The following is a 26,520-nucleotide window of genomic DNA, read 5'->3' on the forward strand; positions in this document are numbered from 1 at the left end:
TTGAGGAAATAATATTCACACTTTTCCCAGTAACTTCGGTTCTTATCGGAGGAAACTTGGCAACGTCAGAAAGCTCATACGGCGTTCTTACTTAGCACGGCAGTATAATGCAGAGGTGGACACCACAAACGACCCGAAAGATGACTAGCATACTCTCACTAAAATCCGTCTTTCTCAATATTTAAAATAGACGGCTAAAGTTTTCAATATTCCTCAGGAGTAAAACGAAATTCATAAAAAAATAAAAAATATAAGCACAAAAATAGCCTGTATCATTCAACGAAAACAAATGCAAGATAGTGGGGAAATAGTGGTGCTTCAGAACCGATTTTATATTGGTTTCGACTGATTTGTGGCATTTTGCACTCGAAACGACAAAAGCTTTGTCGACCGTATCATGTTTCGATAAGTTTCTGGGTAAACTTCGTGGAAAATGGATCACTAGGGCTCGATTTTCTCCACAATATCCAAGTCTAAAGTTCATTTGCGTCAGAGACTTCCGTGTAATTTAAAAACGTCGCGTGCGTGTTTTCCTCTCGAAATCGCAGATTGTAAATCAACATTTTCGATCGTGATAACCTTTAGTAGTCAGGAAAGCGTTTGAATATTTTTCGTTTTCATTCACAAGGCGGAAAAGTCTCTTGAGAGCGAAAAAAGGTCAATTAAAAAATTTTCTTTTCAAACATCTCAATTCTATTTCACTCTTACAACTTCCTAACTTTTCGTTGAAACTTTCGTTTTCGTTCATAACTTTCGAGTTAAACTTCGGTGTACGGCTAGTTACAAAAAATTAATATTGGATATATTACTCGAATGAGAAACGCTGTCATGTTGAGGTTTCAATATTGATTTCTACAGAAAAAGACAATAAGTTTTTAGAAATCCATAGGAAAAATAGTTAAAGCCATAGATAAATAATAATACAATAATTGAAAAGTAAAACATTTATTTCTCGGTTGTTTTCATTATAATTATGATTACTATTAAAACTATTATAATTTCAATACTACTGATGACTTTATAAAATTAATTCCATGTGAACCATAGTGAACCAATTTCACTCACAGAAATACGCCATGAATTAAACTAATCGCACAGAGCGGTCGGCGCGAAACGCATATTAGCGCCTACAAGACTGGGGGAATACTTCACGCATTGCGCATTCACCACAGCATATTAGCGCCTACAAGACTGTATGGATACTTCACGCATTGCGCGTTCACTGTAGTGCGCGCTGTACGAGTAATCGTTGAAGCTTCGAGCTCCGTGATGTTCGCCGACAATCATGAGGCACAAATTACAAAAAGCAGTTCCAACGCCCAAGCGATGGAGGGCGCTTCTTTGACAAAGCATATTACTACCAACTTACGTACCCGAAGACTATCGTAGATGGAATTTATTGTGGGAACCTTTAACCGCAAAACCCTTCAAAACTTCAGATCGACCGCGATAAACTGAAACTATCCACAAGCACTTTGTGATGAATTTCAGTTGACGGTGAATGGAAACAAAAAGCATGCACTGTAAATCAGACGACGGGAAAGAGCGGCGGAACCTCTAAAGCTGGTGCGTCAACGCGATCTAGCGGACAGCGGTGTCGCGACGCCGCGAGGTAGGGCGCGCAGGTCGCGGGGGAGCGGGGCCGCGTGAAGAGGAGTTCAGTAGTGGGGAGGGGAAGCGCGGGTCGCGGGGAAGAGAGGGACCGGCCCGGCCGGCGGTGACATCGGCGCTGGCTGGACCCATATTCATGGCGTGAACACTGCCAGGCCATAGAATAATAAGCTTTATTATTCTATGGCCAGGCAGCGCTAATGTCTCCGCTAACTGGAGTTGGGGGTCCTTATTCATTCTCTTGGTCCATGACATAACCTTAAACCTTCCGCTCAATGCCGCAAACAGCTGACGTGTCGATGCTGCGCCAAGAAAATGAACCAATCACAAAGTAGCACAGTAATACGTCACTAAAATGAAGAGATCACGTGACTGTTCGTAATATTTTCAAATCGATCTGAAAGTACTGCCTTGGATATAAGTATTTAAAGCATAAGGAGGCCCTAAAATACTTTAATCAGGTAATACGTCCGTGCGAGATTGTTATGCTTAAAAGCAAAACATTTCACGAAAACTTTTACGAATACCAGATGCAGAAAATAATCCAATTTTCCCGGGTGTACCAGAATGGCGTCATTACCCATAAGGCAAAAGGGCATGTAGTATAGTACATGTTACATCGGGGGAGTCGAACGGTTGGAAAGGGCGCATCTGGTACAGGCGCCAAGGTCAATCTTAGTGCTTCAATGGAGATGTTGCATGTGTGAGGAATTTGCGATATGATTGTTGATTGTGATGTAAAAGTTCGCGAGAAACTCGATGAAGCCACTGGTTTCCTCTGAAATCAACTTCCAAGCTCAAAAAAAGCTTTAAAGTTGAAGCCAAAATGGAGGGGATATCCCACGCTATCCTGAGAGTCCACCTTTACATCAAGACAAACTCTCCATGCAAAGATAGGGAGCAAATACATTAGCAGTACATAGCCGTGTTTTCAGTTTTAAAGCCCCCAAATAAAAAGGCAGCCCTGTCAATGTATTTGCTCCCTATCTTTACACTATACCCGGTTTACAGACGGGAACGGAACACAGTGGATCGAGTCAATGGGCGAGGTCGGACATTAAATTTTCGACAAAAACTGCGAATTTTGATGTTTTTTTCGTCACATTTGAAAGTTCAAGAGGTGTTTCTTGAGGAAAATCTCACGAGAGAACCAATGAAGCCACTTTTAGAACCTCAAAGTTGTGCATAAACGGAGTTACAAGCGTTTAAAGTTTCCAAATTTTGCCGACCTCTCTTATTGATTTGATCCGCTGTGCGGCAACAGGGCGACCAAAACCAGGTGAAGAGGTATTAACCGCGGGAAGATTGAGAGTCTTCAGGTCACGAGGTTCACCCGCGACCACGACGACTGAGGTTGCCAGATATAGCTGAAATCATCACGTTTCCCGATTTAACCCGTGTAGAATATTCCTATTTCATCGCTGCACCTGGCAACGTTGCCCACCCCCGCTCGCGACGCGGCCGCGACACCGCTGAATGAAAATTCGGTGCATCAACTCCCGCCGACAAGACGAGACGAGACGTTTCACAGGATTGCCACCGAATTAAGAAACTGAACTTCCCTGATTTACCTGACACATTTTGGTGAACTTCCCTGACAGCTGAAGATGTGCCGGATGGTTCAAAGATATAATTTTAAATACTTTTCCGGCAAAATTGTTTATTCGAAACGTTAAACCCATTCTAAAAATCAAATGGACGTATTTCTACCAAACAGACCTATGTGGAGGTGAGAAATATGGGGTGTGCTCTAGGAAGCTGCATAAGAAGCAATGTAAAAATTAGAGTCCCTTTATACCCAGAGTTACGGCAACTCACTTTTGGTTGGGCCAGGGTTGGGCTGAAAGTGGCCTAAAAAAAAATCCAATTCTGATTGGTTCTCGCTCATGGAGGCCGAAACGAGTGCACCAAGATGGCGGTACCTCGTATGTGAACAAGAATAATGAAAATATTACCTAATTGTGGTTTATCAAGAGTAAATTGTTATTTCCATCGGTCCAAAATGAAAATAGATCAAGAAATTATTCACAAACCAATCTCATTTTCTTTTTAATTGATCAATTTGTTGATGTTGTTGTTTTTGTGTGACAGACATCGCAGGATTCCTGATCCTTATCCCTCAATATCGTTCGTTTGGGTGCACTCGTTTCGGCCTCCATGGCCAGCCAAGGCCGGCTGTCAGTCAGCTGATAATCGAGTTGTCGTAACTCTGGGTATAAAGGGACTCTAGTAAAAGTGGGCGTGATTCCTTTTGAAGAATTGGAAAAGCGGGATTCTACATTCTATCAAACAGACCTATGTGCCAACTGAATGCGGAACTCATGAGCCGCGGGCATGGCAAGAGAGCGTTGTGGACAGGGCTCATGAGTTAAAGCGCCCCGAGGACGATCCCCCGAGGCTCCCCCGCTTTTTCATTGCCGCTGACGTCACTGGCGCACAATTATTCTCATTCACTCTTACGGCCAGAGAACTAACGAGCACACCCCATATTTCTCACCTTCACATAGGTCTGTTTGGTAGAAATACGTCCAAATAAGGGTGACTTGAACGCTCGGATCCACTCATCAACTTGTATGAAATGAAAGAAATGCGCAAAAGGTAAGACATTTCCGTGAAATATTTCTTGAAATCGCGGAAGGCTGTTAACGAGAAAGACGAGAAATCGTCACCTTTCGGCCAGAGTGTCACAAGCGCAATACGGCGCTTAAAAATTTACGGCGCCATTTTATTTTTTAACAGAGGAAATGTTTCCACGAACACTGAAAAGAGAAGAATCTTAAATTTGCCGCCAAGCAGAAGTATTTCTTCTTGAATCAAAAATTTTGCTGGTTAATATTGACTACTTTATTGCTTAACCCAAATTTTTCTGATATCAAGAAAAATTCAGCTTAAAGCAAGATAAAGCAAAAATCTTGGCGGCAAATTCAAGAATCACCATGCTCGAGCCAAGCTACTTTGGTTTCAGTGAAGCCGTCCGAAAACACTGAATTTTCCTCGGGCTGCCGATAGAATTCAGTGATATTTTCAAACAGATTCGACCGACAATTTTTCTGTAAAAATGTAAAACGGCGGCGGAAATTTCGACACGTGGCGTTGCGCTTGTCAGGGTTGCCAGCCAAATTATTTTTTTCCATTCCCTGACTTTTCCCTGACTTTCCAATATTTTTCCCTGACTTCCAATATTTTTCCCTGACTTTTAAGTATGGATCTGACGCAGTCTGTTAAAGTGAAAATGAGAGCTATTTTCGACTATTTAAATTTTTACCAGTTCCCGCGCCTAATTCCACGAAAAATCAGAAAAATCCCTGACCAATACCGAAATTCCCTGACTTTCCCTGATTTTTCCCGGTTGATTTTTTTTCCCTGACTTTTCCCGGTTTTCCCGGTCGCTGGCAACCCTGGCTTGTGATACTTTGGCCGTAAGCTGACGAAATGTATTTCAGGGCATCAGGGACATACAACCCAAACGTCAAAAACGTCAACGGTGGAAAAAAGAGAGTAAAATCCAGTTTTTAGCATTTTCCTTTGGTCGATTTTCCCCTATGTTTCTTTCGAGATTTTTTCCTCCTTCTACTTTTCTTTCTAACGAGACATTGATAATCAACATTTACTGGGAGAGAGGATCCCGAGTCAAGACTCTTAAAAAAATTGAAAAGAAAAAATACTCTTGATTAATTGGATTTTTGCTTGAATCAAGAGCCAAGCTTCTTGATTTGAGCGAATTTCCTTCTCAGTATGTTGGATTTTTTTAGCCAACGCGCGTAAAAAATTCAGCATAAAGCTGAAAATCTCAAAAAAGAGGGAAAAAGCTCATATGAGCACAATTTTCCCTCGAAGAGATATGTTGTTTGTCTGCGTCAACGCGTCTGCAGTTGCCTTCCTGAATGGTCGTAACTATAGTGTTGCACCGAACAGCATATCGACGGTGAAACTACGAAACCACGTATCTCGGTTTGCGACGTCGCAGACTTCCTGTCATACTTTATTTTTTAAATGAAAAACTACTTAACGTCCAGTCTTGAAAATTTTCGTGATTTTTCCTCTTCGTGCGGAGAAAATTCTGTGAAAATTTCAAGGAATGATATTGATTTGGCCTACTTCAAAAAAATAAAATGCGAGCGTAGATTTTTAAACACCGCAAACGAGATACGTGGTTTGGTAGTTTCACCGTCGATATCTCTCGGGAGAAAATTGTGTTCACATGAGCTTTATCCCTCTGTATTGAAATTTTCAGCTTCATGCTGAATTTTTAACGCACGTTCTGAACTTTAATCTATCAATCTATCTATCAATATATCTATCAATCTATATATCTATCAATCAATCTATCTATCTGTCAATCTACGTATCTATCTATTTATTCTATTAAACGCGATTTGAAATTGCCAAGAGGCTTCTACACATTATCCTGATAGTGAACCCGATTTTTCTGAGAGCGCCTGTGAAAAATCCTGGCACGGAGAGCCCAGTTCCGAAGCTTTCCGTTGAGTTATGTTCCCCGTCCGTTTGAAAAGTAGGAATGGGGAGGGGGGAGGAAGGCGCGAATGCGGAAAAAAGCGTGAAAAACGCAAAGTAACGGACAAAAAACCTGCCCCCCCCCCCCCCGTGAGGTAGCTGGATCCGTCCCCGCTCTGCTTCGAATTTAAACAACTGGAATTATTTGAATAATTCGAGAGTGGTGTCGAATTTGGAAACTTTCCTATAAGTGCGCTGCAACAAATTCAGCACACCGTTCCAGGAATCATCATTGGAGGTTTGAAGATCCTTTTTCCGGAAAATCATACCAGGGACGAGTTCTATAGGACGCCGTTCTGTTGTGAGCGGGTGATTGCAGCGCATTCTCGCGTAGGATCCTAGTCAACTCAGAGGATCCTTCCCCCCGAACCTCGACTCATCCATCGCCCGCTCCAAAAGTGAAGTTAAGCCGGAGATTGAAAAATAACACATAAGGCGGCTGAATTCTTGTAAAATAAGTATATTTTTGGCGTTTTTCGACCCCTTTCGACAAGGAAGGGCCCGCCGCATGTAATAGGATGACGAAAAATTCGATTTTTCGCAGTTATACGCGATCCTACGGATTTTAATGAAGTCCAACAACTGATAACAGCAGTGAGTTGCGAGGATCCTACGCGCGATAGCAGCACTAGTACCTGCTCACGAATTTTTACATTGACTCTTACGGGAGTCCAGGGTCCTATAGAACTGGTCCCTGATCATACTCCGTAAGGAAAGGTTACCATTTTTTGGTATCGCAGTTCATTCTAGCAGGGTATCTGGTTTTTCTTCATAATGATCAAATGTCCACCTGCTCAGAAAAAGGGTTCGCGACATGTTGTGCGTTCTTCCTAAGCACGGCAGAGTTGCGATGGTCACAGAATCGTGTTTCGATGCTTGATTCTTGTAGATCAGCTAAAAATAATACCATAAACTCTCTACGTTCAATATTAGCCGAGATATCGCCTTTTAAAAAGCCGGATTTTGACGTCATCCACCGCGGTGGTGACACCCTTGGTTTCTTCCACCTCGCTTTTATCAGTCAGTGATGCACTGGTTACTCAGCGTGATACTTGGATGAAAGCAAGGTGAAAAAACCAAGGGTGTCACCACCGCGATGGATGACATCAAAAACCTGTCTTTTCAAAGGGCGATATCTCTGTTAATATTGAACGTAGAAAGTTGCTGTTTGGACGGATCTTATTATTTTTAGCTGACCCACAAGAATTCAAGCATAAAACCACGATTTTGTGACCAACGCAACTGAACCATTTACCGGGAAAATTGTGAATATTTTCCCCCGAAATTTTCAGACGATTTTGCACGCAATTTAATGTAAATATCTGAAATTTTAAAGGAAAAATATGCATAAATGTCGTAAAAAATACATGCTTTATCAAGGGAAACTTGGCAACTCTCGAATTTTCGTGCAGCGTTCTTCCTTAGCACGGCAGAATTCAAGCCGAGTCGATTACAATCAAGAAATGCCTTGAAGGAGGAGTGGATTCTAGATTTTTCCTATGTGATTTATGTTGTTTTTGAGTCATTTAAACACTTGAATTCATATGTGATGCAGCCGTGGCAAGGGTTCGTGACGACCCACACCTACGCAAAAGAGGGAGGCACGCTTGTAATGAAAACATTTTTCGGGGGGGGGGGGGGGTGGAAGTAAGTGACATCTAGGACAAAGGGAGAAGGAGAGGTCAAAGGTCGGGAAAAATGGGTTACGTAATTCATGGACGAACCCTCACTACTTTTCAGCAAAAAAAGGAAAATTGTGAAAAGTGAGAGATGAATTAATCCGGGAAATCCAGGTACCCTCATTAATTATTGTAATAATTGGACGTATTTCTATCAAACGGAACTATGTGCATTATGACGTGAGCCCTGTTATGGATATATTCGTATGGGTCTCAGGGCTAATGTCTTAACGCACATGGTGCCGTTTGATAGAAATACATCCAATTAGTTTTCAGTTCAATGAAGACATTTTCTTTTGTAAGCTTGCACTGACCTTTCACCTGGGAAACCCGAAATGTAGGGATATTTTGGAAATCGAAGCCACTCTTTTGTTTTCGAGAACAACAAGGAAAAAGTTGGAGACCTCGGGGGCTCGGAACTTTCGGTACTTTGGTCAGTCGAAGTCGCGCAGCCGGGGGGGTTGAGCTTGAGCTCAACCCATAGGAGGATAATTAAATCGGAAGTTTATTTTATCGGAAATATATTCATCTCGGGACCGCGTGTGATAGTCGTGTGCTTCAAGTGTATTACCATCAGTGTAGTTTCGTGTTCGGTACTTTAGTTTCGTGTTCGGTACTATATTTTCGTGTTCGGTACTTTACTATTAAAATTTTTCTCTGTGAATTATCTCGTGAATATAGAAGGTGCAGTGAATAGTTGAGCAACCTTACTTTCCGCAAGTTTTCTATCCGTCGAAAGTTTTCGTCAGCATGCTTCTACTTTATTGGTGAAGTGTAATAGTTTGCTGTGTTTTACAATAAGTGGAGTTACTATTTGTCACTTGTGTCGGTTGTCATTGCGCGAATTTTCGGTAGTGATTTTTCAGTGATATTCCTATGTTTGATTTGAGGATATCGTTTTGGAAGTCATTTTGCTCACGTGTATTCCTCAGCGTTGATTCGGTAAGTCGCTTGATGTCATCAACAAAATGTTTTTTTTTTTCCTTTTTTTTTACGAGAGAAGTGTGGTTAAATTTAATATCGATGACTAAGGTGTGAAACCACGTATTTCCAGTAAAATTTATGCTACCATTTTTTTTTTTTTTCGAGGAAAATTAAGTCGACTGTTTGGCTTGATATCTTTACAGAACACTGGTAAAAAAAAAAAAAAAAAAAAAAAAAAAAAAACACATTGGATCTATAGTCCAGACTCTAGAAAACATTGACAAGAAAGAATACTCTTGATTCAATCGGATTTTTGCTTGAATCAAAACGAAATCCGCTTAAATTAAGAGGCTTGGTTTTTAATTTAAGTTAGATTCTGATTGAATCAAGAGTACTTTTTCTTGTTGATGTTTTTTTAAGAGTCTGGACTCTAGATACAATGTGTTTTTTTTCCGTGAATAATTTGCTGAAAGAGAGGAAAAATCGAGGTAGTTTTCAAGGAATAAGTTGACTAGTTTTACTAAGAAAAAGTAAAGTGTAACAGGAGGTCCGGGACGTCGGAGACGGAGATAGGTGGTTTCGCACTTCGGCCATCGAAAATATAATTTGAGAATCCCTGTGGGCGATAATCTTTTGATTTTCTCGAGATTTTTTTCACAATCAGTGGAGTTATCGAGTATTCTGCGTATTGAAATGTGTTGCAATTTTTTGCATTTGCGAATTACCTAACTTCTTCAAAAATCGATGGCCAAAGTGGAAAATCATGCATTTCTATTGAGGTGTCATAAAATTTCCACCTTTATTTTATTTTTTCGAAGAGAAACAAGCAAACTTCATAGCTTGAAATTTATACAAAGTATTCTGCAAACATTGAAAAAAAATCACGGAAGTTTTAAAGAAATTAGGTAGACCAGTTCCCCCGAGAAAAAATGAAGTATGACAGAAAATCTGTTGAGTAGCAGACGGAAACGCGTGTTTCTACACTTAAGGTGATTCGATGGACGCGATATTTTGTGTCAGAACGGCATGCGATATATCGCATCAATTGGTTCCATTTTTTCAGCTACTCGTCATTTTTCTCCAATTTTGAGATCGCGATTCTGTTGTCAGGAGACTAAAGCACTCACTTACCAATTTTAACAAAGAAATTCAACGTACTAAAGGCGTGGTTTTTTTAGAGAGAAAACATCGCATTCGATACTGATATCGAAACTGCACTCGAATGCGATATTTTCTTTCTAAAAAAACCACGCCTTTATTACGTTGAATTTCTTTGTTAAAATTGGTAAGCGAGTGCTTTAGTCTCCTGACAACAGAATTGCGATCTCAAAATTGGAGAGGAATGACGAGTAGCTGAAAAAATGGAACCAATGGATGCGATATATCGCATGCCTTTCTGACACTAAATATGGCGTCCATCAAATCTCCTTAGGTCGTCGATATGAAAATGTTTAATCGTTGAAAATTGATTATTATTGAATACATTATGTGAGAATATTGTAATTTTGTGGTAAAAAAAGCAGTTTTATTCCATTATTTTTCAACATTATTTCAATTTATTTGTTAAGCTGTTCCATATACTAGACAATTAATTATAGTTAATTTTTTTCTTTGCAGCCAACATTCGAGAAGGCGATGAACGAGGATGGAAATCTTCACCCTACGCATCAGAGCTGTTCCTGACCTTGCAGATCATCGCTTCTTCACGGTAAGATCTCTCAAGCTTCCTCCTATTTCGAAAATTAAGGTGATTCGATGAACGCCATATTTTGTGACAGAACGGCATGCGATATATAGCATCGATTAGTTCCATTTTTCCGGCGACTCGTCATTTTTCTCGAATTTTGAGATCGCAATTCTATTGTCAGGAGACTAAATAATTCACTTATAAATTTTGATGAACAAATTCAAAGTATCAAAGGCGTGAGGAAAATAGAGGAAAAATACTGCATTCGAATGCGATATTTTGTCTCATAAAAAAAACCCACGACTTCATTACGATGAATTTGTTTGTCAAAATTTGGTGATGAATTCTTTAGTCTCCTGACAACAGAATTGCGATCTCAAAATTCGAGAAAAATGACAAGTAGCTGAAAAAATGAAACCAATTGACGCGATATTTCGCATGTCGTTCTGGCACAAAATATGGCGTTCATTGAATCACCTCAACTTCTAATGAATCGGTTACTGTCAATAATTTCAATTTTAGAAATGGGCTGCTAAAAAATTTGAGGGGCTTGGAGGACAAGGCGCATAAGTGCAGTTTTTGAGAAAGTTGAGATTTTAATGATTTCAAGTAAAACTAGTCTAAGTGTATATTTTGTGAAAAATTCCCTCTCAAATTTCAATTTTTAAGCTTCAAAAAGTCAGTTTGAACTTTCTTTCCGCCATAAGGATCCGTGTAATTTTGAGACTTCAAATACATATTTCTCGATAATGATTTCAAGTAAAACTAGTCTTAGAGCATATTTTGTGAAAAATTCCCTCTCAAATTTCAATTTTTAAGCTTCAAAAAGTCAGTTTGAACTTTCTTTCCGCCATAAGGATCCGTGTAATTTTGAGACATCAAACACACATTTCTCGATAATGATTTCAAGTAAAACTAGTCTTAGTGCATATTTTGTGAAAAATTCCCTCTCAAATTTCAATTTTTAAGCTTCAAAAAGTCAGTTTGAACTTTCTTTCCGCCATAAGGATCCATGTAATTTCAAAACTTCAAACACATATTTCTCGAGGTAGCAAAAACTGCACTTACGCGCTTTGTCCTACAAGCCCTTCATTCTTCCTCAACGCTGATCATCGCCGCTGTCATCATTCGGGCGATTTTAGGTAGAATCAACTTATCTACATTGACGGTGCTTAGATTTTCCTGATGTTCTGTTTCTGTAATACTGCAGAACTACGGAACATAATGCCTTGAAACTGTCTTATTTTTCCAAGATTCTGCAGAATAAACTATTCACTGAATTCGCTACGACAGGATTCAGCTTCATTTTTTGTCATTTCCCGGACGAAGAAACGTAACTCCATTCCAAGGTTGTCAAATTGATTCAAAGAATTCAATTTTTCACAAACACGAGAAAGCGAAATCTTTATCCAAAATTTATTTTCGTTTTTCATGAGATCAGCGGAGAAATCAGTGAAATGTACAATTAATACCTAACATTTTCCTTTACAAATTCAAATTTACGAGGCGAAATCTGGCAACAATGAAATGGACCACATTTTGCAAAAAGGAGCCACTATTTCTGGCTCATTTTAGAAACAACGTATATGCCATTGGTTTCCCTGTGCAGAACGGCGGTTTTATGGAAGAGTCAGAAATAGTGGTTCCTTATTGCAAAATGTAATCCAAATGTAGTTATGTTCTTTCGTGGGAGGTAACGACGAATTGGACTGCATTTTGCAATTTGGAACTATAAATTCTGGCTCATCTGAAAAAAAAACACTTATGTGCATAGGGATACTAATGGCACATGCGTTTTTTTTAAACCGGGCCAGAATTTATAGTTCCAAATTGCAAAATGCAGTCCAATTGAGGGAGGAAAATAGATTAAAAAGCCTCCCAATGAGTGGCCCCGTTTCGTCGCTCCTCTGACGAAAGGGCGAATCTCAATTTCCTCGTGAGCCCTGGGTCACATTCAAATCCATGCTTTCTGCGGTTCATGTGAAAAGTGAGATACGTCCTTATGTCAGAGGAGCGACCTTTTTTGAAACCCGGGGATTTCATTCGTACGTGACCGAAATGAAACCTTATGATGAGACAAGCCTCCGGTAAAAATTTTAGCTTGAGGATACGTTTGGTTTTGGACAGTGGCGTGGCGTGAATTGCGATGTATCGATTCTCATGCCATTTAAAGCTATGGTAAAGAATCGATTATTAAGGTGTTCGCTGCGAACACCCTGTCTATCGATCCTTTTTCATAGGTTTAAATGGCATGACAATCGATATATCGCAATTCACGCCACGCCATTGGTTTTGGAGCTACAGCGTTGCAAAGTTTGCATGTTTGAGTCTTAAAAATCTTCATATTTTTGAAGAATTTCTTCCAAAAGCCAATTTCAAAGTAATGTAAGTAACAAGTAATGTAAGTTTCGAGTAAACATGACGCGTAACTGAAAAATTATAAGAAAATCCGTAGTAAAAGTTTCAAATTGTGGATGAGCCGTTAATAGCAGTACAACGTTGCAAAAATTACATTCTTGCCCTTTAAAAATACCCATTTTTTATAGTTTTGTATATTGTAGCAGTATTTGAGACATAAAATATACAATTAGAGATACTCGCAGACTCATAGTAAAATTTATATCAGTATACGATAATTTTAGGCAATGCAGCGTTGCAAAGTTTAGACGTATAGCATAGATTTAATCAGTATACGATAATTTTGGGCAATACAGCGTTGCAAAGTTTACATCTTTCATCTATGAAAATATCTACTTTTTCTTGTTATTGTATTGGAGACAAGATACAATATGAGTTAATGGTTAATAGTGTGAAGCGAAATGTGGAGGCTTTATGTTGATCCTGGGTGACAATTGCTTTAAAATAACATCGTTGCAAATTTTATCTGCTTTTCTTTTAACATTCGATTGTATAAAATTAGTTGAAAATAAGGATACTTCCAATAGTTATTTTACTTTAAAATGTATTTCCAGAGGATTTTTGGAATACAATGGATGATTCAGCATCAGCGTTGCTTTCAAGATCTGAAATATTCTGCCTAGACTTAGTTGCAAATTCAACCTTTTTTGGGTGTAATGAAGAAACTAACATAGAATATGGAGGCGTTTGGGTTTTTTTAAGTAGAAATAATCTTGATACAGACGATACATTCATTATGCCTTAAAAAACTGAGTATGTTGACCGTGAGAATGGAAGATTTTGAAAATATTAAAGTAATAAAAAAAAAAAGAAACTAATATAGAATATGGAGGCGTTTGGGTTTTTTTAAGTAGAAATAATCTTGATACAGACGATACATTCATTATGCCTTAAAAAACTGAGTATGTTGACCGTGAGAATGGAAGATTTTGAAAATATTAAAGTAATAAAAAAAAAAAAAAAAAAAAAAAAAAAAAATGCAAAGTAAATTAAATGAACGAAAAATAATAAATACACCAACAAAACAATAAAATATAATTTAAAACCTAAATAGAATATTTAAATAACTGTTGCGTTAATGTATAAAAAACCCAGACGCCTCCTTAAGAGAGAATTTTAAAAATATTTAAATATGACTTTTGGAGGGTGAAAGTTTAAAAATGGCATCATGTTGAGGCGTTTTCTATAGATTTGAAGGCAAGACAGGACTGATACTGAAGCATCACATGAATAAAATATTTTGAAGGAAGAAGATAAAAAACTATAAAAAATACAAAAATAAAAAAAAAAATGAAAAATAATGTACGGTAGAAAGTCATATAAAAATGAAAGAAAAAAATGGCAATGTAAATAAAAAAATAAGCAAAATCAAATAACTACTGGAAGCATCTTTATTTTAAAATCGTCTATTATTTATTGCTTGGAGAGAATTGTGAATAAACTTGGCGAAAGTATTATTGCAAAAACCAATTGTCACTTGGAACAGACATCAGACCTTGATATTTTGGATTGATATGAGGGATGATACCCATTGATTTTATCTTAAACTGGAAAAAAAATTTAAAAAAAAATCATATTTCGTTGAGTTCAAAATTGTAAGCTTGCCAACGCTGTATCACTACAAATCAATCTTACATCTGCAGATAACGTTAATTGTTTATTTCATAAAAAAAAAAAAAAAAAAAAAAAAAAAAAAAAACAAAACAAAAAAAAAACAAAAAAAAAAACAAAAACAAAAAAAAACAAAAAAAAACAAAAAAAAAACAAACATACACTAAACTTAAAAATAAAAACATTTTTAAAGCTTATATACATAAACTTTGCAACGCTGTATCGTTAAATCTATACTTACACTCGCGGTAAAACTTTTACACAAGACTAATCTTATCATAGAATTTCAGCTAAACCACATTATCATACCTTTAGGTGGTCAATAAGTTCGTTTTTTAATTCAAAAACGGAACAAAATGAGCATTTTTATAGGTCTGTGATGTCAAGTTTGCAACGTTGTATCAACAGAATTAACAGCATTAACGTAGGAAAATTATTTATTATTAACGTATTTTTTTAGAAAAATGTACACTAACTGTTGATAAAATGTCTTAAAATATCATGAAACATCCAATGACAGTTGTTTACAGAAAGTAAGATACTTGATAATACGATAATCTTTAAAGCTTAAATATGGAAACTTGTCAACGCTGTATTTCTAAAACCAGACGTATATCCTCAAGCTAAGATTTTTACTGGAGACATGGGTCATCATAGAGCAAAGTAACAATATGTAACAATTTTGGATGATAATTCATGAATTTCCAGAGTGCCTCGTGTCTTTGGAAGAATTTTTGACGAGCCGGGGTCTAAAAGTGCGTCGTGGTGGAAATTAACTGTTAAACCTTGTTAGGTTATCGACTGCTTTACTTCCTTCTTGCCTTCAATCTGGTGAAGATTGAGCAGAGAGCGCCGAGAGCTGTCTGAGTCAACGTTACTTAATTTGAACTAAATTTTGAAATTCGGAGCTACAATCTCTGGCTCATCTATAAAAACACTTATGTGCATATGATACTATGGGTACTTACGTTGTTTCTAAACTTGAGACACAAATTTTAGTGCTCAATTGCAAAATGCAGTCCATTTGTGTGTGGATCTGTGTAAAAAGAGCTTCTCCTCCGGGAGAAAATTGTTCTTAACTTTTTGCGGACACATGAACAACATTTTTCTACAACCTAGGAATTTTTGTCTTCAAGCTTCACGACAGTTTTTGAGATTTAGGATCAAATTTCCTGAGTAAAGGAATTTTGTCCCCAGAAAGATAGGTCTCCTCTTACAGATCTGGTCACTAGTAAAAGGGGCCCGGCATATTGTTATGAAAGGTAGCTTCCACATGAATAATAAGTTTTCCTCCGTTCCAATGGCCTCCAGACTCGTTTGGACCACATTTTGCAATTGGGAACTATAATTTCTGACTCAGTTTAGAAATAACTTATGAGCCATTAGTTTCCCGATGCACAAAAGTGTTTTTAAGGATGAGCCAGAAATTTTAGTTCCTAATTGCAAAATGTAGTCCATTTAACCCTCGTCTGTCACATATAAGTAGAATTGACCAGACGTTTAAATGTAAAACTTGTCTCCCGTACGAAGGAATGTAACTCCATTTCAAGGTCACCAAATTGACTCAAACAATTAATTTATTTTACAAAGTTATGCCTGTGCAATTTTCAGGCACAACTTTGTAAAACAAATTAATGAAAATGTGCCTGTGTAATTTTTATTTTAATTTTGCATGAAATCTCGGGGAAAATTATCAATGAAATTTCCAGTTAGGAAAGTTCAATATCCTCCTACTTAATATGCAATTTGCGAGGGGACATTTGGCAACATTGAAATGAAGTTACGTTCTTTCATGCGGGAAACGATGAGCTCTCTTAAGTTTAGTTTTACTGTGCCGAGGCAAGTGACCACCAAAACTTTCATTATTGCAATACTAGAGGTTGTTTTGCAAAACGAAAAAAATTCCGCCTGAGGTTACTGTTTTACGACTAATATTTATAATCCGTCTTGGTCAATTTTGCTCTTTCAATGACAATTTGTATTGAAAGTGTTATGGTTGTAGTTTTTGTGTAATATTTGGTTTGTTGGGTAGCCAGTGCTATGGGTTAAAATAAACTGTTAACTCACGTTAACTTGAAATTCTGGAACTTAATAGTCGAAGCTTTTCGGCCTCAGCCGTCGTCAGGACTTAGCAAAAACACAGTTTGAGACAATAAATGATTAATTTTGATTAATATCAGTTCATACATATGATGAACGAGTGTGTTTCGGTGTGGTTGTGTTTCATTGAGTTTCTTATTGATTCAACGTTATTTCTACCGGAATAAATGATGAAAAATGGACGGCTCGTGCAGTGGCGTGGCGTGCTTTGCGATATATCGATTTATCGGCCATTTAAACCTATGGAAAAGGATCGATAAACAGGGTGTTCGTAGCGAACACCTTAATAATCGATTTTTTAACCATGGATTTAAATGGCATAACAATCGATACATCGCAATTCACGCCACGCCACTGGGATCGCGAGTTCTTCTGTCCTCAGGACTTTTGTCTAGGAATGAGATTCTTGATTATAAATAAGATGTTCAACATTTTTCTATTGCTCACCATTTTGAGACTTTTCTTAACTTCGAATGAAGTGACCGAATCACTTCCTTCGTCAATTCTCTGTCTCGGTGACGGAGTATACGTTTGTCATCTGAAGCATTGTCAGAAGTCTATTACTGGCTACTAGATTCCCTGGGGATCAAATAGACTATATTCTACGATAAAAAAACTACTATTTACGGCTCATTCGTGAAAGTACCTCTTCGCATAGGGTAAAATCAAAGTTTGAGGAGAGGGAGAAAAATAGAAAGAGGAGGAAGAAGAAGATAAGAGAAAGAACAGGAAGAAAAGAGAGAAGAGAGGAGAGAAAAGAAGAGACATGGGAGAAGAAGAAGAGAAGAATAGAGAGAACATAAAAGAGAATAAAACAGTGAAAGCACACAGTAAAACAGTGAGAGGGAAATTGAGAAGGAAATTGAGAAGGAAAGCGCGAGAAGGAAAGCGAGAAGAAAATTGAGAGGGAAAGCGGGAAGGAAAGCGAGAAGGAAATTGAGAAGGAAAGCGAGAAGGAAAGCGAGAAGGAAAGCGAGAAGGAAAGCAAGAGGAAAAGCGAGAAGAAAAGTGAGAAGAAAATCGAGAGGAAAAGCGAGAGGAAACGTGAGAAGAGAGAGAAAAGGGTCTGGTGCCGGAGCCTCCTCGTGGTGGACCTGGGACGGGTCTCTGACCCGTGCCAAACGCCGGCAAACTGTTGTGATTCTGCACCCTCCCTCGCCTCTGGTTGTTAGCCCATATCTCTTCACACATCGTAACGAGCTACTTAGGATCAAGCGCATCCTTGGTACGTTATTACCTTGGTTGTTAGCCCATATCCCTAATACGCTCGGGCATGGATCAACCGCTTCCTCGGTGCCCTGCTTCGCGCGCGGCAGGGATTCACACCTTGGATGTTAGGCCATATCCATTGCAGCCTTGGATCAAGCGGAACCTTGGTACGTTATTACCTTGGTTGTTAGCCCATATCCCTGGCTTACGGAAGAGATCAAGCGGAACCTGAGGAACATGAGGGGAACGATGATCTTCAGAGGACCACTGATAGTAGTTAGGCCATATCCTTGAACCGCGAGGTGCAAGGATCAACCGGTACACAGTGGTCTGAAAATCCCGATCTGTGACCGACTTTGCGCGATTCGTCAGTGACCAATTGCAGGGGTGACCGATCGAAGCCTGGCAATCCTGTACTGGTCAACCTCCGCTATCTGCCGATGCTTGCGCATTAAGTCTAAAGCCGTCATCCCCCCCGGGACACTTTAGACCAGGCAAAGTCAGAACCGGAGGGTCGGACACCTCTCAAACGGGCTGGTGGTTGGGGCGATGTTGCAGATTGAAGTAGGTTTTGATGCAGGACGAGCCGAATACTTCACGAGAGTCCCGGGGTCTCGTGGCTCAGGGTATTCTGTTCTCCTGGGCCGAACAAGCCGGACAAAGTTTCAGCAATCTCTATCTCTGTAGAGAGTATCCAGCTACGAGTTTGTTGTCTCACTGCTGGATCGCACGGTGGTAGAGGAGTTCCCTGCATTCGGTCATTGGCGAATTGTTCACTGTTGTGAGTGAGGGTGCGCCCAGAACGCCGACCCAACTCTTCATGGCATGAGATCTTGAAGAGGTCACTGGTTATCCTTACTAAATCTCGCTCGACTAAACCTCTGATCTCGTAGGAACTGAGTAGATCCGTTGTGCTTCGTTCGCGCGGGAGTCCGTGTGAAAAAAGCAGAACGGAGAAGAGATCTTAAGGAGGAAACTGGTCGGTCCGGACCGGCTATAGGGCATCCGATCTCGAGTGAAACAAAGGCATGAGCCCCATGCCTTTGTCTTTTAAATTTCTTCTCCATTTTTCAAAATTTCTTCTCCATTTTTTCAAAATTTCTTCAAAATTTTGAATTTCAAATTAACGTATGCCATGGGAGTTGTAAGTTGGACGGTGGAAGCGTGCCGTCTGATGTCGGTTCCTCCTCGTGGTGGACGGTGGAAACGAGGGTTTTGCCCTCGGCTAAACGCCGACAAAATGGACTACATTTTGCAATTTGGAACTATAAATTATAGCCCGGTTTAAAAACAACGTATGTGCCATTAGTTTCCCTATGCACATAAGTGTTTTTCCAGATGAGCCAGAATTTGTAGTTCCAAATTGCAAAATGCAGTCCAAATCGTCGTCTCCCGGACGAAAGAACGTAACTCCATTCCAAGGTTGCAAAATTGACTCAAACAATTCAATATTTAACCAAAATAGACCTGTGCAATGTTTGTCAAAGATTGGTCTGATTTTCGCATAAAATCAGAAGAAAAATCAGTGAATTTTCCAGTCAGAAATGCCCAGAATCCCTGGTAAAGATGCGATCTTCGCAAGGGAATTTGGCAACATTGAAATGCAGTAACGTTCCTTCGTGCGGGAAACGACGAAATATGTACTGCTTTGGTAGTAACACACACACAATTCTTTTATTTTTATTTGTTTACTTATTAAATTTTTTTTTCTCAGTACTTGAAAAAATTCCAGACTTTTGGAGCAAATTCCCTGACTTTTCCATGTTTTCCAGGCCATTTTTTCCGGATCGCTGGGAACCCTGCCGGGGTTCCAGGGGGCGCAGCCCCTTGGCAAGCCGTTCTGGGTGCGCGAAGCGCGCCCAGAACGGCTAGCAAACATCAAAATTTGCAGAAAAAGTGAACAAAAATTATGACCGATCTCTGCGATCGACTCGATCCACTGTGCGGTGTCGACGCCTATTTAAACTTGGCAGCCCCAACCCAACCGTTCGACCCGAAGAGCCATTCAAATGATAACCAATTGGACGTATTTCTGTCAAACGGAACTATGTGCATTATGACGTGAGCCCTGCTATGCATGTATTCTTATGGGTCTCAGGGCTCAAGTCTTGATGCACACAGTTCCGTTTGCCAGAAATACGTCCAATTGAGCGTCTGTTCATGGATACCCACGGCATCATATCTCCGATCGGCGGTGATCGGAACGCCGCACAGTGGATCGAGTCAATTAGAGAGGTCGGACATGAAATTTTTTACTAAAATTGCAAATTTCGATGTTTAATTTGTCACATTTTAAATTATAAGGGGTGTTTCTGATAGAAAATTTCACGAGGAAACCAACGGAGCCACTTTGGAACTTCAAAGTTCTGTATGAACGGAGTTAAAGCGTTTAAAGTTTCCAAATTTTGTCCGACTTCTCCTATCGACTCGATCCACAGTGCGCCGTCGCCTGGGAGGGGGGGGGGACCTGTTGCGCGGGGACCCCGGAGCCCGTCCACGTGAAATTCGGGCGTGCCCCCCCCCCTCCCCCAGGGGGGGGGGGGGCACCTCTGCTCTGACCCTGTGGGATATGCACCGCCTTGAACGTCTCCTTATGCTTCATTGGTAATTGATCGGGGCGAATGAGTCCGGCCTTGGAGTGCATCGGACGTTGTCCGTCTCGCTAGCGGGAGCGGGTCCAGCAATTCGGCAACACCGGATTGCCTCCATTTAAACCTATGTTAAATAATCGATTCTTGTCGGAGCACCTGGCCCCGCCGAGAATCGATACGTTTCCGTAGGTTTGAATGGAGAAAAACAACGTTGGAAAATTGCCGTATCCGCCGATGATCCAGTTGCCGCTGATCGGACCGCAAGTGGGATTTGAATGTGGTTGAAATGAAAAAGTTCAGAATTAAGTGAAATTTAGACTAAAAAACAGCTTTAAAAAAAGTGAAATGTATGTAGCAGCTCCTCATTAAAAGGCAGATAAGAGACAGGAAAAATTCATGGAAAGCTGCATAGAAGGAAAACGTCATGACAAGGTCGGGAAATGGGCTAAGCTAAGGGGAAAACTGTAGTACCCTCGAATGTTCCGGAGAAGAGGGAAACTGTAGGAAATTGCGTGAGGAACGCGGAATTTTCCCTCTTTTTATCTTTAATTTTTGAAAATTCACGGCCGTCAGTACGAGTATTTCGGAAAGTTTTCATCGCACTCACACTTGATGCCGTCCGACTCCCCAGTTTCTCATTTTTTGTCCAAGATGTATCTAGAAATCCACCAGCGGGCCGATTATTGAAATTGATAGACAAAAGGAATTTAAAGGGGTCCTATTGGAGGAAGCGGGTGGTTGCAATGAACGAAGGAGGAAAGGGATGGACTAACTAACGGCAAACCACGACAGACCCTTTAGTTCGTTCATAATTTTCTCCCTTAGTCTATAGGAACCACCCATTTCAACCCTGGTAAAAATTGGCAGTAGAATCTGTGTTCCAAAATACCATAGACCTACGGCCGGCTGTAAGATTTCCAATAGCTTCTATAGCCGGCTACACAATTTCTTATAGCCTTTTATAGCCGATGGCGATTAAGCAAATCACAGCCAGGCGATAAAGTGTATGCTAAACGTCACTAATTACGGATGCTAGGACTTAGTGAGTTTTTGGACCACTGCTCTCTTTTTGGGCCGTAGTATCTTGATTTATTTTGCGAGAAAAGCTCCGTACTTTTGATGGATGCCTGCCATTCCTAATATATTAGAGCGCCTTCAGTTTCGTATGATACTGTGCAATACCTCTGGTGTGAAATAGTTGCTTCAAGCGCCGTGGCACGCTGCGGTGCGGCAGGCGGGCAGCCAGCGCGAAACGCGCATTGGCGCCTACAAACCTAACAGGGATACTTCACGCGTTGCGCAATGCGTGAAGTATCCCTGTTAGGTTTGTAGGCGCCAGTGCGTCGCCGCTCCGCTTTGTGTTAGGCTCTAATATTTAATCTGGCGGAGTCAGCGTTATTCAACTCATGATTTTGAAATGTTTACACGTCATGAATGGATTATACTCGTTTTAATTGATGAAAAAAAAAATGTATTAAATGAAAATATAACGTGTGTTTTGTAAATATTAAGGTGGTTCCGTATCAAAATTAATGATTTCCAAAGCACACGAATTTCTACACAATTTCTTATAGCCTTTTATAATCGATGGCGAAAAAGCAACAGCCAGGCGATAAAGTGTAAAGCCCGGCTATAGGAACTACAGCCCGGCTGCATAATTTTTATCGCTCCGTATAGCCCGGCCGTATGATTTTCTCCGCATTCTACAGCCAGCTACATGATTTTCTGTAGCCTTCTTTAGCCGGCTATAAGAATTCCTATGGTATTTTGAAACGCAGCTCTTATCGCCAATTTTTACCAGGGAACCAAGAGGATAGCTTCATACTCCCTATGTCTCCTTTGTCTACAGCTTTGTCTATCAATTTCAAGAATCGGGCAGCAGACCGATCTCCATGCAGTATTTTTAAGTCAGTAAGTTGGAATTTTTTAACCTTCGTGCGTTAAAATCCAGAAAAAAGGAAATCTCAACATTTGAGCACAACCCCCCCTCCCCCCCCGAGATATACGCATGATACGCAAGATAAGAAACAGCTTTTTTCTTCTGTATTGAGATTTTCAGTTTCCTCGATTTTTAACGCACGTTGGCTAAAAAAGTCCAACTTACTGACTTACGACTCGTGCGTCTACCGCAATCAGTTTGTATTTTTGGGTGTTTAGATAGGATGTCTAGCATCAGGATTTTCCCGATTCTATCAGGATTTGAAGTCAATCAGGATTTATACCCGAATTCATCAGGATTTGAGGAAAAATCGGTCGTAAAATCAGGATTTGAGAAAAGTCGGCCGTTCGCTTATTTTCCGTTAATTATCCGCTATCCATCCGTTAATTTTTCTCCGTAAAAAATTAGGATTCGGAAAAATTATGAAATCAGGATTTAGCAGTCAAAAATCAGGAAAAATCAGGATTTCATCAGGATTTCCCAAAATGAAGAAAAACTTAGACACCCTTGTTAGAATAAACTGCGAAACCAAAAAATGGTAACCTCTCCTAACGGAGTATGATTTTCCGGAAAAAGGATCTTCAAGCCTCTAATGATGAATGAGTGACCTAGGAACGCCTATGCTGCATGAAATTACTTGCAATTCAATCTTACTTCAACGTTGAGGTCGCAAATCTATACACTGAAAAAAAATTCTCGGCGTTTTTACCAAGGTCCGTTGGTACCTTTACCATCTCACTTTTTGTTACCAATTATTGGTAATTTTACCAAGACAGACTGGTAGGTTTACCTACAAACCAATATTTTTACTGTTTTTTTCAGGTAAGAATACCACTTTTATTGGTAATCAATTCCCGGTAACTTCGCCATTTTATCTCGGCGATTCTACCACAGTCGATAAAAAATATTGGCGTTTTTACCAAGGTCCAGTAAAATTACCAAGAAAGGTCAATGATTTTACCGAGATTTCTCGGTAAAATTACCAATTCCATAGATGGTAATTTTACCGAGAAAAAACTGGGATCAAATAGAACCTTGAATTCTTGGTGATTTTACCCTTTTCTTAGTAAATACACCGAGATTCTTTTTTCAGTGTATTCGCAACACACTACTCAATACCTTCCATAAATTTCTGAACTGTCGTGAGAAATTCCACATGAGATTTCAAAAAGTTATTTTCTAGGAGAGATCGGGTCCGTAATGATAGAGTGCGTCAGAAAATGGAAGTCGAAAATGACATCGTGTTCGACGTCATGACCAAACAACTTGTTTGGTATGGTCATGTCAATAGGATGGCTGAAGAGAGGCTGCCAAAAAAGATGCTTGATTGGGTTCCTCCTGGGAGGAGACGTAGGGGACACCCAGTGAGAGGTTGGCGACAGGGGGTGTTAAATGAGATAAGAGATTGTCAACTCCCTGATGACCTGAGGGAAGACCGAGCTTTGTGACGATTAGGCATATATATATTTTCCATGAAAATTGCAACATTGCAAGCCTGTGTGTGTCAGATTAGATCCTGGCGAATGGGGGACCGGCATCGTTGTGGCTGAGGGCAATTAGTTGGGAGGCACGAGCGTCGCCCATCCCGAGGCGCACAAGAAAACCAATCAATGAGAGAAGTCGGACAAAATCTCCGAACTTCCAAAGTTCATATTTGAGGCCATCCATAAATTACGTAGGGCACTTATCCCCATTTTTGGACCCCCCTCCTTCCCCTCGTAAGGCACCGTAAGGCATCCCTTGGCTCCCCCCCCCCCCTTCAATTCTCGCAGATCAAAGAATTACGTTTTACGATATTTTGGGAAAACATTTAAATTTTTAGGCCAAAATTTTTATTAATAGAACTTAATTTTTAAAGTAAGTTCATGGGAAATGTTAATGATACAATTGGACTGCATTTTGCAATTTGGAACTATAAATCCTGGCTCTTCTGGAAAAACACTTATGTGCATGTGGAAACTAATTGCACATACGTTCTTTTTAAAACCGGGCTAAAATTTATAGTTCCGAATTGCAAAATGTAGTCCAATTAGTTTAATACGCAAAAATACGCGGAGCAAAATTGAAGATTTTTTTTGCCTTTGGGATAGTTAGCAGTATTCAGTTTACAAGGGTGAAGTTACTACTCGCCATCCCACGGAGGGGAGAAAAGGGAATCAGGAGAAATGACAGGAGCCTGGTCCGATCGGTCAGCAATCGGTGGAGTACGGATTTCCTCTATTTCATCTTGAATTTTGTGATCAACTTGACGAAAAATGGATTTTTGCATTTTCTTTAAATATTGACTAAAAAGCTTACGTAAGGCTTAGCCCCCCCCCCCCCCCCCCGTAAGGCTGTAAGAGACCCCCTCCCCTCTGAACGCCTTACGTTATTTATGGACGGCCCTTATGACGCAAAAAAGTATAAGAGTGATTCCATAGGTTTTTCGAGAAATTATTCAGAAACACCCCTTGAAATTGAATTTGTGCCTAACATCAAAATTTAAAATCGTGTCCAAAAATGTCATGTTTGATCTGGACTGCATTTTGCAATTTGGAACTATAAATTCTGGCTCATCTGAAAAAACACTCATGCGCAAAGGGAAACTACTGGCACATACGTTGTTTTTAAATCAGGCCAGAATTTATAGTTCCAAATTGCAAAATGCAGTCCATCTCCTCTACTGACTTGTTCTAGCGTGCGGCGCGGCGCGCTCGGGAGCAGAGGCCAAGAAGGCCTATCGCGACGACACCGCACCGCAGCGGCTTGCTCTGAGATTTCAGCCACATCCAGAATACACATGTGACATGACGCAAGCGACTAGACGCCCCTTCCGAACAGCATCCCATCCAAGGATCCAAGTGGCCTGGCGCAGAAGCGGATTCAGCAATTTGGCAACACCGGATTCCCTCCATATAAACCTATGTTAAATAATCGATTCTTGTCGGAGCACCTGGCCACTCCAAGAATCGATATAATTCCATAGGTTTAAATGGGGAAATACAATGTTGCCAATTGGCTGGATCCGCCAATGGCGTGGCGTGCTTTGAGATATTTATCTATCGATTGATCTGCCATTTATGGGAAAAGATCGATAAACAGGATGTCCGCGACAAACACCGGGCAGACAAAACAGCCGTGAGGAGAATTATTCCGCCGGACAGCCAATGAGAGCAGTACTTTTAAGTCAAAAAGCGTCATTTTCTGCCAATTTCTAACCTTGAAATTTGTTTTTTGTGTGTTCACTACGCCAAAAAAGAAGGAGAAGATAGCACTTACGCCACTTACGGCTGTCTTGCCTAAAACTAGCCTACTAACATGGACCCCCTTCATAGTTAGTTGAAAATAAAATTCGTCGATTTTCAATCGATTCCTAAGAGTCTTCCGTATGATTGGTGGCACTTTGACGAAAACGGAGTCATATTTTAATACAACTTTGTCCAGGGGCCTATTTTCTCAAAACTTCATCTTCGCACTACGGTCGTCTTCCCGAAAAAGCCAGATCATATCGCAAAAATCAACCGGCGCTATGATAAGAATATTTTCGCAGCCCCTACATCTTGTTCCTAGGAACCGTTTCAAGAAGAGGCTCTCCGAACACTCGAACAAAAAGAGAAAAAAAACATTCTTGAGAGAAAAGCTTTCTTCATATTAACTTGACCGCCCGTCGAGTTACTAATACAAACACTTGAGCAATACCGGTTGAGGCAGTCCCTGAGCAAATGATAATTATTGCTTTCGCTGGTCAGTTACTCGTTTTTATTTACGACTTTCAGCAGAGCACGGATCAATAACTCACTCTCTTTTACGTTATGAGTACTTTTGAGCGTTCTCTGGAGGGAGCTGTGGAACTCTTTTGGCGTATCTTATTGCCAGTCAGCGTGGTTTAATAACAGACTCTTGCTTTGAGTTCACTGGAAAAAAAAGTCTCTTGGATCTAGTAGAGTACCTGTATAGGGAGAGTACCGACAGATCTGAAACTCCGAAAGTCCATCTCAGGCCTTCACCGATGCCTCCGCGAATAAAGTTAGGGCCCAAAAGGGCAGCCAACCTATGAATTTCAATTATCCAGAACGATTTACTGATAATATTGTTACGAACCGTCCTTTATTATGCACGTGTTTGACTCAGTTTTTGCATAAATTTACTCAATTTCGCGGAAGAACGCTCATTTCTGTACATTCTTAACCATCTTGGTTAGAATTGGAATCAGCAGACTGGCAGTGAAATTTTGTGCGTTAGAAGTTGTTTAGAAGG

The 26,520-nt window shown here is 40.0% G+C and overlaps 1 protein-coding gene and 1 long non-coding RNA gene across 3 annotated transcripts in view; one reads left to right on the forward strand and one right to left on the reverse strand.

Annotated features, from left to right (window-relative positions):
* Slmap (Sarcolemma associated protein) overlaps nucleotides 1-26,520 on the reverse strand; it is an 89,143-nt gene that overhangs the window by 42,345 nt on the left and 20,278 nt on the right. The gene's annotated exons all lie outside the window — the stretch shown is intronic.
* On the forward strand, nucleotides 6,830-13,562 carry LOC109031738 (uncharacterized). Its single transcript, XR_011900640.1, has 2 exons — nucleotides 6,830-8,747; nucleotides 10,347-13,562. It is a non-coding gene; the product is annotated as an uncharacterized lncRNA (long non-coding RNA).

The sequence above is a fragment of the Bemisia tabaci genome, chromosome 10 (genome assembly GCF_918797505.1).
Source record: "Bemisia tabaci chromosome 10, PGI_BMITA_v3".
NCBI classification, from domain to species: Eukaryota; Metazoa; Arthropoda; class Insecta; order Hemiptera; family Aleyrodidae; genus Bemisia; species Bemisia tabaci.